The sequence below is a fragment of the Gorilla gorilla genome, chromosome 13 (genome assembly GCF_029281585.2).
Source record: "Gorilla gorilla gorilla isolate KB3781 chromosome 13, NHGRI_mGorGor1-v2.1_pri, whole genome shotgun sequence".
Lineage (NCBI taxonomy): Eukaryota > Metazoa > Chordata > Mammalia > Primates > Hominidae > Gorilla > Gorilla gorilla.
In genome coordinates, this window is record NC_073237.2 from 15,619,854 (window position 1) to 15,634,872 (window position 15,019).

The window sequence follows — 15,019 nt, forward strand, 5'->3', positions numbered from 1 at the left end:
GCATGAACCAAGGGAGAAGCGAATCCTGCTTGCAGGGAGAAGGAGATAGGAGTGGACAAAGATCAGAGAAATCCCAGCCAAAACAAAGAACAGAGCTAATAACCCTGGAATTATTTCACCCCCTCCAGAGCTCTACCGTTATGTGAGGCTGACTGCCTTTGCCCATACCCACTCTCACATGGGATGGAGCCCTTGCTTGAGGCCTCCAGCTACTTGGCCGCAACTCTTGGGCAGCAAAGAAAACTAGGATGGGTGAAAAGTGAGGAGGTGATTGGAGGTGATAGAGAATGAGGAACTCAAATGGGATTATAAGAAGGGAGACTCAGGAACTAAATTTGAACTAGAATTAAATGCTCTCCAAAAATGCTGTTACACCTTGAGGTGTAGATACCCTTACTTAATCTGCATGCATCGCTATGGTCACAGCCTAAAATGCTCACTGTTGGCATATGAAACCTCATTTCTAATAAAAAGACAAATGCCATCCCAGGTCAATTTAGTGATATACATACATGCGAATAATAAAAGTGTAACTGGGGAATGACACATAGACTAACTGTAGCTATTTGTTGCAAAACATTAGAATTACGCATTGTGTCTGACTCTGACCATATTTGTCCTTTAGTCCCGATCCGACTGACCTGGTGGGAGTCATCATTGGCTCAGCCCCAATGACAGGTGAGTTATAAAAGATGTACACATGACCAGGTGCAATGGTTCACACCTGTAATCTGAGCACTTTGGGAGGCTGAAGCAGGCAGATACCCTGAGGTCGGGTGTTTGAGACCAGGCTGGCAAACATCGTGAAACCCTGTCTCTACTAAAACTACAAGAACTAGCCAGGTGTGGTGGCAGGTGCCTCTAATCCCAGCTACTCAGGAGGCTGAGGCAGGAGAATCGATTGAACCTGGGGAAGTGGAGTTTGCAGTGAGCTGAGAACATGCCGCTGCATTCCACCCTGGGCAGCAGGAGCGAAACTGTTGCAAAAAAGAAAAAAAGAAAAAAAAAAAGATGTACACACACACACAAAACAGTGACAGAGAAAGAGACCGAGATTAGTGGGATTAACTCTCAGATGTGTTCATGATAATACAGTGTTTCTTTCACACAGGTTCTTTATCATCTCACTGTATCATGTATAGATAACTTCCACATTTTTACATTGTTTAGAAAAAAAGAAACTGACTATAGAGAGAGGCTTCCATCTGTTACTGTCTTGTCACCCTTAGTAAGTAGCGGGCAAATGCTTTGGAAAAGCAGATTTTTTGTGTACCAGACATACCAGAGTAGGCCCAGGGAAGAGAGAATCCTGTTTGGAGTGAGGAGGAGGTAGGAGTACTTGGGGAACTGTGAAGCCTTCAGCAGAAAGCAACAGAGGTATGAGCCTTAGAGGTGTTCTCCACCCTCCAGAACCCTGCCACCACAGAGGCTGGTGCTCCAAACCTTAAATCACCATCCTATTGGATTGTGCCCCTGTGTCAGACCTCTAGTTACCTGACCCTTTTTGTGGGACATGAGAAACCACCATGCTGGGTGAACATAAGGAGCTAATGGAGGGCCTTTTAAGCAGGACAGTGAATGGAATAAGAGGGCTGACTACCTACAAATTGGAGTTGAGTTTGAAATAACTGCCACCACAAAGCTGTCACACATTGGGACTGAGGTCATAATAAAGAGGTTTACTTAAATCGGGAAGCATTACTATTTTCCCCCGCCTAAGATTTTGGTTGTCGCCATATAAATCCTCATTTCTAATAAAGAGGAAAAGACATTCCAGGTTCCAGTAGTGCTATACACATGAATAGTCAGAAATTAATTGGTTTCTGTCTAGAGTAATGAAAGGTAATTTTTCCAAAATATAAATTCAGAATTATGTCTCCTCTCTGACTGTTTTCTCTTATCATCCACTAGTCCACAGACAAGTGAATTTAAAGGAGCAACCAAGGAGGCACCTGCAAAAGAAAGGTGAGTAATAAATAGTTAAAGTCACCTGTCAGCATAAGTGTGCATAGAACTATACACACACAGGCACATGAGCAAGTATACCCCATCCATCCATCCATCCATCCATCCATTCATCCATCCATCCACACGTCTCTTCAACACACTTACACAAACTAATCCATGCACATGATGGAAACATAGACCAAAGAGAAAGGAGACTGGTGGACATTTGTGGAATTTACTCTCAGGAGCCTGCATGGCCATAGAGATTTTTTTTTTTTTTTAACAGAGTTTCCAATTCGTCTCATTGTAGCATTTGTTAGTAACTTTGCATCCTTCTTTGGTGGAGTTCTATAAAAAGGAGCAGGTCATAGGAGATTTGCTTCTCCCTGTGATGTATTTGCCACCCTTAGTTCCTACTAAGCAGTTTTTTTATGGGACTCAGATTTCTGACAGGAATTCATTGGTTTCTGTCTAGAGTAATAAAAGCTAATTTTCCAAAAAAGTAAATTTAGAATTGCATCTCCTATCTGACTGTATTCTTTTATCATCCTCTAGCCCACACACAAGTGAATTTAAAGGAGCAGCCCTGGTGTCACCTATCAGTGAAAGGTGAGTTATAAATACATGAAGACACACGTATGCATAAGAGTGCATAGAGCTATACACACACGAAGCACATACACAAATATATCCATCCATCTTCATCCATACACACTTTTGTCAACACATTTACACAAACAAACCCATGCAAAAAATGGAAACACAAAACACGGAGACAGATGGACATTTGTGGAATTTACTCTCAGGAGCCTGCATGGCCATACAGAGTGTTTTTTAACAGGGTTTCCAATTCTTCTCATTGTAGCATTTGTAGATAACTTTGCACCTTTTTTTGATGGAGTTGTATAAGGAGGTCAGTTCGTAGGAGAGCTGCTTCTTCCTGTTAGTGTCTTTGTCACCCTCAATTTCTGGTAGGCAATTTTTTAAGGGATTCAGGTTTCCTGAGTTTGAGACCCTACCACAGTGTTCCAAGAAAGGAGAGAATCCTATTTGCAACATGGAGGAGATAGCAGCCAATAAGGAGTAGTGAAGCCCTGGGAAAAAAAGAACGGAGCTAATGGAACGTGGACTTGTCCCACACACTCGAGAGCTCTGTCCACATGTGAGGTTGGTGCCTAGACCCAACCCAAACCCACCACCTCATTGGATGCCGCTTTCCTCAAGTGTGCGGGTACTTCACTGTGTCTTATGGGCAGGAGAGACTAGCATGATCAGTGAAAGGAAGGAGGTGGTGGAGGGTTTTCCCAATCATGTGAAAACCTCTCCTGGAAATAAATCATAAAGTTGTAAGTAATATGGAAAACCTGATTCAAGTTAATTATAGTGTAATGCTCAAGAAACCTTGCAAAATGAATGAGATTTTACAGAAGGAATAAAAGGATTGTGTTTAATCAGTGGCTGATTAAGGAAACATCTAGGTGAGAATTCTTAGCTGCTCATTAAGCAATAGCATGTGAGTTTTGTATGTAGTATTGATTTTTAAGCCAATAAATAAATTTTTAAAAGAATTTATTTTATAGGACATTGGAGGCATGGGCAAATTAAAACGTATTTCTATTATTATTATTATTTTTTGAGATGAAGTCTCGCTGTTGCCCAAGCTGGCATGCAGCGGCGTGATCTCGGCTCACTGTAACCTCCTTCTCCTGGGTTCAAGCGATTTTCCTGCCTCAGCCTCCTGAGTAGCTGGAACTGCAGTCATGTGCTACCATGCCAGACAAATTTTTTGTATTTTTGGTAGGGGCAGGTTTTCACTATATTGGCCAGGCTGGTCTTGAACTCCTGCCCTCGTGATCTACCTGCCTCAGCCTCCCAAACTGCTGGGTTTACAGTCATGAGCCATCAGATTGTATGGAGGCCCTGCCTTGGGTCTGTAGTTACTTAACCCTATCTGAGGGGCAGGAAAGACATCCATGATTGGTGAAGAGTTACTGGTGGTATTTGAATGTGAGAAGGCAGAAAATTACAAGGGCGAGCAAGGTGGGTGTTTACAAACTAAAGTTGATTTTATGTAAATTTTGCCAGAAACAGTAACTTGGGGATTAGGTTTAGGAGTAAAGAAATGTATATAAACTTGATTCATTAAGTTTTTTTCACAGGCTGAAAAATTTCATTACAAACATCTAAAACCTCATTTCCAGAGAAAAATTAAATACCATGTTTCAAATAAATAACTGATTAATGTCCATTTTTCAGGGGAACTAGATTATAAATTGAAGAATAATTATTACTAATTTGTATCAGAAAATTAAGTCTAGGATAACATGTGGAGTCTTGCTATGTTCATTTTTAATCCTTTAGCTATTACCTCATTGAATTAAAAAGAGTAATGTGTGGTAGAGTCATCAATGATGGGTGAGATTTCAAAATACGGAGAGAAAGAAGAGAGGCATATATTAAGATTGGTAAAATTCACTCACAAATGAAGTAATAAAGAACTGCACTTAAATTGTGATTCATTAGTTTGTTTTTTAAGGCCCAAGAGCACCTTTACATAATATAAGGTTTTCTTCTAGGAAAAAATGATATACGCATTGACATATACATTTTCAGAGTTCAGCCAGTTTATAAATGTAGAGCAATTGTACATAATTTCAGCCAGAAAAGTATGTCTCTGAAGTCACTTGACCTGAAGTGTACATTTTTAATCGTTAGCACTGGCCCGGATAAAATGACATCAGTAGTCTTTCACTAATTTGATATATATTTGTTATAACTCACCTTTCAATGGTGGTGTCATTGAAAACTACTGACATTATTAATTTGGGTCAGTGCTAAAGGATCTATCTACACACACACACATATAACACACATGTATGTGTGTGTGTGTATATATACAGATATATCTTTTAGCTATATATGTAATATATATAGATATATAAATATGTATTTGTGTGTATATAGATATACATATATCTATATACATATGTCTACATATGTATATAGATACACATATCTATATACATGTCTACATATGTGCATATTTAAATGTGTGTATATATATCTATATATACATATCTATATATAGATATATTCTTTAGCACTGACCCAAATTAATAACATCAGTAGTCATATATATCGTTTAATATACATATAAGCATGTGTGTGTATATATATGTAAACATATATGTATATATCCTTTAGCATATATATGTATATATACACATATATAGTTTATATATACATATGTGTGTGTATATGCAGGTATATCTTGTTTTATTGTGCTTTATTTTATTGCCCCTCAGATATTACTTTTTGTAAACTGAAGGTTTGTAGCAACCCTACATTGAGCAAGTCTCCTGGTTTCATTTTTCCAACAGCGTGTTCTCACTTTGTGTCTCTTGTCACATTTTAATAATTCTTGCAATATTCCAAACTTTTTATTATCATATCTGTTATGATCTGTGATCAGTGATCTTTGATGTTACTATTGTAATTGTTTTGGGGCAACACGAACCATGTCCATATTAAGATGACAAGCCTAATCAATGACATGTTTGTTGTGACTGCTCCACTGACTAGCCATTCCCCCATCTCTCTCCTTCTCCTTGGGCCTCCCTATTCCCTGAGACACAACAATATTGAAAGTAGGCCATTTAATAAGCCTATGATGGTCTCTGAGTGTCCTAGTGAAGGGAAGAGTCACATGTCTCTCACTTTAAACCAAAAGCTAGAAATGATTGTGAGGAAGGCTAGACTTCTTGCACCACTTCAGCCAAGTTGTGAATGTAAAACAAAAACAAAAACAAAACAAAACAGAAAAGCCAAAAAACTTCTTGAAGAAAATTAAGACTGCTACTCCAGTGAACATACAAATGTTGAGAAAGCAAAACAGTCTGATTGCTAATATGGAGAATGTTGTAGTGGTCTGGATAAAGGATCAAACCAGCCACAGCATTCCCTTAAGCCAAAGCGTAATCCAGGACAAGGCCCTCACTCTCTTTGATTCAGTGAAGCCTGGGAGAGGTAAGGAAGCTGCAGAAGAAAAGCTTGACGCTAAAAGGTTTGTTCATGAGGTTTAAGGAAAGAAGCCATCTCTATCACATAGAAGTGCAAGGTAAACAGCCAGTGCCGATGCAGAAGCAGCAGCAAGTTATCCAGAAGATCTAGGTGAGATAACTGATGAATGTGGCCAAACTAAACAACACATTTTCAATGTAGACAAGATAGCGTTTTATTGGAAGAAGATGCCATCTAGGACTTTTATATTTAGAGAGGAGAAGTCAATGCATGGTTTCAAATCTTCAAAGCACAGGCCAATTCTCTTGTTAGGGGCTAATGAAGCTGGTGACTTTAAGTTGAAGCCAACAATCATTGACTATTCTGAAAATCCTGGGGCCCTTACGAATTATGCTAAATCAAGCAAGATGGGTGACTAGAGATGTCTGGTGCTCATCTCCCCTACAAGAAAGAACCGAGGCAAGAAATACACATCTAAGATTTGATTAGAGTATCAAAGGGATAGTCCTGGAGTGCAGCAAAGGAGTGGAGACACATCTGTGGTGACTGAAAGTTGCCATAGTACGGAAGCACTCAGCCTGTGCAGCCCCTTCTGTCCCATCTGGATTGAATTGGCCCAGAGACAGGAGGGACTTCTCATTGCAGGGTGAAGGTAGGCAGAAGATCCCCACCAGCCCCACTGCCATCACAAACACAAAGTCTTTACAACAAGAGAATCTCACAGTCTTTGCAAGCCCTCAGGCCAGTTTGGAGTATTGCCAAGGATTCACACAGCTGCATGTCCTGGACTAGGAGTACAAGGTGAAGACTTCCCACCCCCAGAGACTTAAGCTGCAGCAACACAGCACCATCTTGAGAACAGAGTCATCTCTTGAGTGTGCCCTCCTCTGGGGGCCAGTAGTCACTGTGCCTCTCCAGCACTGGAGCTTTATCTTCAGTACACCAAGCCCACATGGGTGGGTTAAAGCCACAATCCCAGCTGTGTGGAGGTTGGTCCCAGGACTGGCTGTAACTCAAGTAATGCAGAGTAGGGAAATCAACCCCCACCACCACACTTCCAGACAGAGGAATAATCTGCAGTCCCATCCAGGGTAAATTCACTCTTAAGACAGCCAAACCACTACATGCCCTCTCCCAAGTGGGAGAGGCCCCTAAGCCTCTGAGCAGCTGATACACCCGCAGGTCAACAAAGTGACTATGAGCCCATGCTCAGGACCTGAGAAACAGCCTTGCGGGCCCCATCAACCACAGACATGCTCCTGGCGTGCCCAGTAGCCCTCTGCTTTTAATAAGGGCCTGAGAAACAGTCCTACAGGCTGCCCCCAGCAGGCACACCACCAAGTGGGCCTTGCACCTGTGTCTCATACCTGAGAGACAAGCAACTGTGTATGCCCAAGTCTCAGGGCTGAGAAGCAACCCTGGGAGCTTACTCAGGCCAACTAAGCAGCCACATACCTATGTCCCAGCTTGAGGAACAGCCCTTTAGGCCACCGCCCACAGAAACACTCCCAGGCCAACTAAGCAGCTGTGCAACCTTGGATGAGCCTGAGAAATACTCCTGTATCCATTCCCAGCAGATGCACCTCCAGACCAGCCAATCAGCCATGAATGCCCATGTCCTGGACCTAAGAAAGAGCTCCATGGGCTACTCCCAGAAGACATGCCCTTACGCCAGCTGAGCAGCCTCGTGTCCACATCCTGGCTCATAGAAGCAGTCCCCAGGGCTTCCCCTGGCAGGCACCACCCAGGCCAGCTGAGCAGCAGTGTGCCCACATCCTGAGCTAGAATAGCTCTATGGACTACCCCCAGCAGACACACATCTAGGACAGCTGAGAAGTCATTTGACTGTATCCCAGGCCTGAGAAACACCCCTCTTGGCCAGCCCTGGCAAAGATACCTTCAGTCCAGCTTAGCAGCTATGCACCTATATATTTGGCCCATGAGTTTCCCCCAGCATACTGCCCCCAGGCCAGATGAGCAGCTGTGTACCCACATACCAGTTATGGGAAACAGCCCTTCAGGCCACTCCTGGAGTGCATGCTTCCAGGCCAGGCAAACAGCTGTGTGCCTGCATCCTGGGCCTGAGAAACTGTCCTGCAAAGCACATCTGGAAGTCATGCCCTGGTTGAGCAACTGCATCCCCATGCTCCTGGCTAGAGTGATGGCACCATGGCCAGCGGCATAAAGCCATACTCCAAGTTTTCTGACCCACTGTATGCCTGCACACACCCTTACCCTGAGAAACAGCCCAGTGAGCCCACCCCTGGCAAGGCTGCACCACCATCACTACAAACTTCCTTAACCTAGGCCACTGAGTAACTTGCAAATGTTACTAGTGTGGATCACAGCTGAATAAACTACATGGAGACTACACTTACTGCATCCATGTAGAACCAAGGCCGGTATACCCCAATGAACTGACATCCAAGACCCGTTCATACAAATTAATTCATACAAGTAAACCTACTCCATAAAATTGGAAAAGGTGACTTTTTCACCAGATGCATAGAAATCAATTTAGAAACACAGCAACCATGAAAATGCAAGAAAACATGTCACCTACAAAGGGAAATAATAATTATCCAGTAATAGAACCCGATCATAAACATATGATGTGACAGAAAAAAGAATAATCTTAAGGAAACTCAGTGAGATGTAAGGTAATACAGATAGGCAAGTCAATGAAATCAGGTGAAAGAGAAATTCAGTAAAGATACAGATATCATAAAAATAACCAAACAGAAGCCCTAAAAGCTAAACAGTTCAATGGATGAAATGAAAAAATACAATCAATGGCTTTACAGACAAGAACAAGCAGAAGAAATAATTTCTGAACTTGAAGACAAGTCTTTTGAAATAACACAGACAGGCAAAAAAGGATAAAAAAGAATGAAAAAAGCCTACAGGATTTATGGGACACCATTAATTTGATCAAATATTCATATTATGGGCATTCCAGAAGGAAAAGTGTAGAGAAAATATGAGGAAAACATATTTAATAAAATAGCATAAAACTTCCTAACTCTTGAGAGAGAGCTAGACATCTATTTCCAGGAAGATCAAAGAACCCCAAATACATTCAACCCAGACATTATAGGCAAATTGTGAAAAATCAAAAGACAAAGATTTTTTAAAATAGCAAAAGAAAAGTAACACACTTATAATGGAATCCCCATTAGACTAACAGCTGATTTCCCAGTGGAAAACCTTAGGCTAGAAGAGAATGGGATGATACATTCAAAGTTCTGAAAGAAAAAAATCTTTCAGCCAATAATATTATAGCCAGCGCAGCTATCCTTTACAAATGAAGAAGACATAAAATCTGTCATAGATAAACAAAAACCAAGATAATTCATCACCACTAGACCAACATTACAAGAAATGCCCAAGGGAGTCTTACATCTGGAAGTAAAAAGATGATAACCACCATCATGAAAACATGCAAAACTTTAAAAGTCACTGTTAGAGTCAATACATAAAGGAGAAAGAGAAAGGAATGAAACCTTATCACTACAGAAAACTACCCAACTTCAAAAGTAAACAGGAAGAAAGGAATAAAACATATACAAAACAACCAGAAAACAATAAAACGTTGGAAGTAACTCCTCACCTACCAATAATAACTTTGAATGTTAATAGATTAAATACCCCATGAAGGATATAGACTTACTGAGTGGATTAAAAAATAAGACCCAACTATATTTTATCTAAAAGAAACTCACTTTACCGGTATAGAAACACATAGACTGATAATAAAGGGATGGAAAAAGATATCCTATGCAAATGGAAGCCCAAAGTGAGCAGGGATAGCTATACTTGTATCAGACAAAACAGAGTTCAAGTTAAAAACCATAAAAATTGACAAACAAGAGTATTATGTAATAATAAAGGGTTCAATTCAGCAAGAAATATAATTGTAATATGTGTATAATTGTAAATATGTATGCACTCAAACACCAGAGCACCTAGATATATAAAGCGAATATTACTAGATCTAAAGAGGGAGATAGACCCCATTACAATAAGAGTTGGGCACTTCCGTATCCCACTCTCAGCATTGGACAAATCATCTAGACAGAAAATCAACAAAGAAACATCAGACTTAAACTCCACCATAGACCAAATGGACATAAATAACAAACATATACAGAACATCTCACCTAACAGCTCCAGAATACACATTCTTTTCATCAGCACATGAAACATTATCCAAGATAGACCGTATGTTAGGCTACAAAACAAGTCTCAAGAAATTTTTAAAAATTGAAATTCTATCAGGTATCTTATCTTACCACAATGGAATAAAACTAGACATTCATAACAAGAGGAACATTCAAAACTATACAGACATATGGAAATTAAACAACATGCCCTTGAGTTACAGTGAGTGAAGAAAGAAATTAAGAATGAAATTTAAGAATTCCTTGAAACAAATGTAACTAGAAACACAGTATACCAAAACAGGGGACGCAGCAAAAGCAGTTATTAAGAAATATGTTTTTAGCTTCATCCGTGTCCCTACAAAGGACATGAACTCATCATTTTTTCAGCAAACTGTCGCAAGGACAAAACACCAAACATCACATGTTCTCACTCATAGGTGGGAATTGAACAATGAGAACACTCGGACACAGGAAGGGGGACATCACACACTGGGGCCTGTTGTTGGGTAGGGAGAGGGGGGAGGGATAGCATTAGGAGATATACCTAATGTAAATGACGAGTTAATGGGCGCAGCACACCAACATGGCACATGTATACATGTGTAACAAACCTGCACATTGTGCACATGTACCCTAGAACTTAAAGTATAAAAAAAAAAGTATATTTTTAGCAATAAATGCCTGGATCAAAAAAACTAGAAAACTTTCAAATAAACCACTGAAAAATTCTACCTCAAGAAACTAGAATAGTAAGAACAAACCAAACCCCAAATTATTAAAAGGAAATAAATAATGAAGACCAAACAGAAATAAACAAATTTGAGGCAAAAATTACAAAAGGTTAATAACGAAAAGGTTTAAACAATATCAACAAACCATTATCTAGACTAATTAAGAAAAAGGGAAGACCCAAATAAGTAAAATCAGAAACAAAAAAAGAGACCGCATAACAGATAATGACAGAAATAAAAATAATTATTAGAGACTATTATGAGCAACTCTACAATAAATTTGAAAACCTAGAGGAGGTGGACAAAATCCTTGACCCATACGACCTACCAAGACTAAACCAAGAAGAAATAGAAAACCTGAACAGACCAAAAACAAGTAATGAGATTAAATCAGTAATAAAAAGGCTTTCAACAAAGTCCAGGACCTGATGGCTTCACCACTTAATCCTCACTTGTGAAAGGAAGAGCCATTTGCTACAGCAAACTTCATTGTTGTCCTATTTTAAGAAATTGTCTCAGCCACTCCGACCATTGGCAACCACCACTCTGATCAGTCAGCAGCCATGAACATGGAGGCAACGCCCTCCACCAGCAAAAGGTGATCATTAGCATTTTTAAACCAATAAAGTAGTTTTTAATTAAGATATACACATAAGTTTTTTGAACATAATGCCATTGTAAACTTAACAGGCTACAGTGTAGGGTAAACATAACTTTTATATGCACAGGGAACCCAAAACATTTGTGTGAGTTGCTTAATGCAGTTTTTGCTTCATTGCAGTGGTCTGGAATGAAACCCACAATGTCTTTGAGATATGTCTATACACATATTATTTATATATTATATATCCATATACATATTCTTTTATATATCTTTATATACATATATATAGAAAGAGACAGAAAGAGAAAAGAAGATAAAAATATGCAAAATTCAGTGTTGGGAGTATCCATGAGGAAAGAGTTTCTGGTTAATGATTGTAATTTTCTTTCTTAAATATTAGGTCTTCCAGTGAGCTAAGTCATGTTTACTATATCCTTTAGATTCATGGGATTCTTGTTATTCAAATATATTTTTCATCACTATTTTGTGTAGCAAATATCTAATGATATATTTTTGCTTTTTTTTTTTTTTGGTGGCTAAAGTGTGTTAGCACGACTTTCCAAGTTTGAAGTTGAAGATGCTGAAAATGTTGCTTCATATGAGTAAGTCAGTTTGAAGTTTGAAAGGAGGGAGCCATTGATGGATCTCTTACCTTTAGTTAAACAGGGCTTCCGCTGAGGCAAGAAGGAAAAAGGGAAACTATGGAAAGATATCAAAATGTATGGGTGGGAGGGTACACCGTATTTACTCCAGTTGAATTCTTAGACAAGTATTATTTTGAAAAAAAAATTCCATCCATTCAGAAATAAATGTTCTTCTAGCTTGAAAATGTAAAAAGTATTCTTAGAGGAAATTAATTCCATTAAAAGTTTTTTTAAAAAAAACAGGAATGCAGAATGCTACTTAACTCATCAATAGTGAACGTTTCTCATTTTTACTGGATATGGTGTGATTCCCAATTTTGTACATTTTGCCTATGAGCAAATAGTATTGATAGCAAAAGCAAACATATTTTGCTGACTAAGACCTCTTTATGCTCATTGGGATTTTATTCTTATTTGTTTCTAATCTCACTAGAGTACTTCCTGTTGCACTGACCTGAAGGCATTTTATCATGTACTCACTGTAATGAAACAATACATTCTTAAACTGGCTTGTGTCTGAACTGCAGACATATTCAGGAGATTTTTCTTCTGCTTCTTTCTTGCCCAGTTGTATAACCATTCACCAGCTTGTGTCAATGCTGGAGAGGAAGTACTGCCATAGAGGAAGTTAACTCACCATGGTTGTAAGCTGTTGGTGACTAAACAAAGATTGGAAACAAAGAGGGCAAATAAAAATAGTTCTTCAAATTACCCTGAATTTGCCACTGAATTAAACTGTGTGTCTGCAGATTAACTATACGTTTTCTGTAATGGAGCTGCCCAGGGCTGAAACAAAATTAGACCGATTAAGCAAGGCAAGCATTTCCTTCTTTCCCCACTCCAAACAAAATAAAGCAGGTTTTCATTTTATTTTATTTTTAAATTACAAAGTCTCATTACATAGATATAGGAGGAATTTGCAGTAGTCCCTGTGAGAAATGCTGGTGTTTCATAACAGGGGAATGATATTGGATTTATAGTAAAAGCTGGAATCAGTGCTTGGCTTTGCCATCATATATTCATTCACCTGATACTCAGCAAGTCACTAACCCTCTTTAACTTTCAGATTATTCAAATGTAAACTGGCTATTATGCAATCCATGTATTGGATATTGTATTTAAAAAATTAGTAATAAAATGAAAATAACATGCAAAAATACTTTGAAAACTCTGTAGTTCTGTAAATAGGTTTTATTCTAAAAGCTAAAAATAACATAAGAGTTCATTAAGGAAAATCTGAAAATACAATCAACAAATCTACCCACATTTAGTCATTCTTAAACTTTGATGCATGCACTTCTAAGTTCTTTAAGCATACACTTTTTTTGTGTACAGATATGAGACCATACTTATTCTTTTGCAAATAACCTTATTAATGACATCATAGCTATATTTTTTGTTAATATATATTCATGTGCACTTACAACATTATTTGTAACAGTTGTGTGATATTTCATGGTGTAGATGTGCTATAATTCATTTAATAGTCAGATATTGCTGAACAATTCAGTTTTTTACAAGTTTTTAACTTACAAAAATGAATATATTTGAGGCTAAATCTCCGTATATTGTTGGTTATTTGCTTGTCATAAATTCTCAGAAGTGGAAATTCTGTGTCAAAGGGAATGATTGTGACGCTATTGATATTGATATATGCTTTAACATCAAGATGCAAAGTGTACATTTCTCCCCTCCCACACTTAACACTAGCCATCATTGATTTCTCTGATATTAGTAAATATATTTGTTCTAATGCACGTTCTTTGACACACCTTCATTTATCCTTTTCTGTCTTTGGACTGAAAAGTTAAATCTATTGATCCTTTTTCTATTTTATGTAATATAAGCAATTTCTCCCAGGTTGTCTTGCTTTTCACTACATAAAAGCATTTAATCCTCATGTAATCAAATGTATCTGTACTTTTCTTTGTGATTTTGCCTTTAATGTTATTCTCAGAAAGTCCTTCTCACCCCAAGATTTTAAATATATCCACCAAAATTTCTGTTTTGAATTTATTTTCTTCATTTAAATAAAATATCTGCCCTGAATTTACTTTGTCTTAAGGTATAAAGTGTAGAAATTTACTTTTCTCCTAAGTGACTCATAATTTTTTCAGCATGAACATGTCATCCCTCTGTATTGTCCTTACCCTGTTTTAGTGATCTAGAGTGAGCAGGAAGACCAGAGTCACTACAGTGTTTTTCGTGCTTTGCATCATGGCCACCTCCCTACCCCCAGAGTCTGCACAAGAGAAAAATGTGTCCAGTGGGGGAGATAGCACCTGCCTTCAATACAAATCCCATTTCATTAAACACGGTCTTGTTAGTGTCATGTAGCTTCCACCTTCTATTGATAAAAAATGAGTCATGTTCATAGTTAATATTTGTGCTTTTAATTCAACTTTGATATTATTGGAACTTTCAGTGTATTAAGGTTTAGTATCTCATATCTTTTTTTCTCTCTTTTTTTTTTTTGAGCCGGAGTCTTGCTCTGTCACCAGGCTGGAGTGCAGTGGCTCCACTCAGCTCACTGCAACCTCCGCTTCCCAGGTTCAAGCGATTCTCCTGCCTCAGCCTCCTGAGTAGCTGGGAATACAGGCATGCACCACCACGCCCAGCTAATTTTTTGTATTTTTAGTAGAGATGGAGTTTCACCATGTTGGCCAGGATGGTCTCGATCTCTTGACCTCATGATCCACCCACCTTGGCCACCCAAAGTGCTGGGATTACAGGCGTGAGCCACCGCACCTGGCCTCTATCTCTTTATTTTTGAATTGCCATTTAAATTTAGTTTTTGTCTCTCGTGTATAGCATGTAATGCCTTTAATTTCAAAGTTATCTGAGAGTATTTCTCAATATGCAATATGAGAGTAATATGTTTGTATTTATGATTTCTGGTACGTTTGGTTT

At 38.7% G+C, this 15,019-nt stretch overlaps 1 pseudogene; it reads left to right on the forward strand.

Annotated features, from left to right (window-relative positions):
• The window catches only part of LOC129524665 (phosphatidylinositol 3,4,5-trisphosphate 3-phosphatase TPTE2-like), a 41,111-nt pseudogene that overhangs the window by 1,894 nt on the left and 24,198 nt on the right, over nucleotides 1-15,019 (forward strand).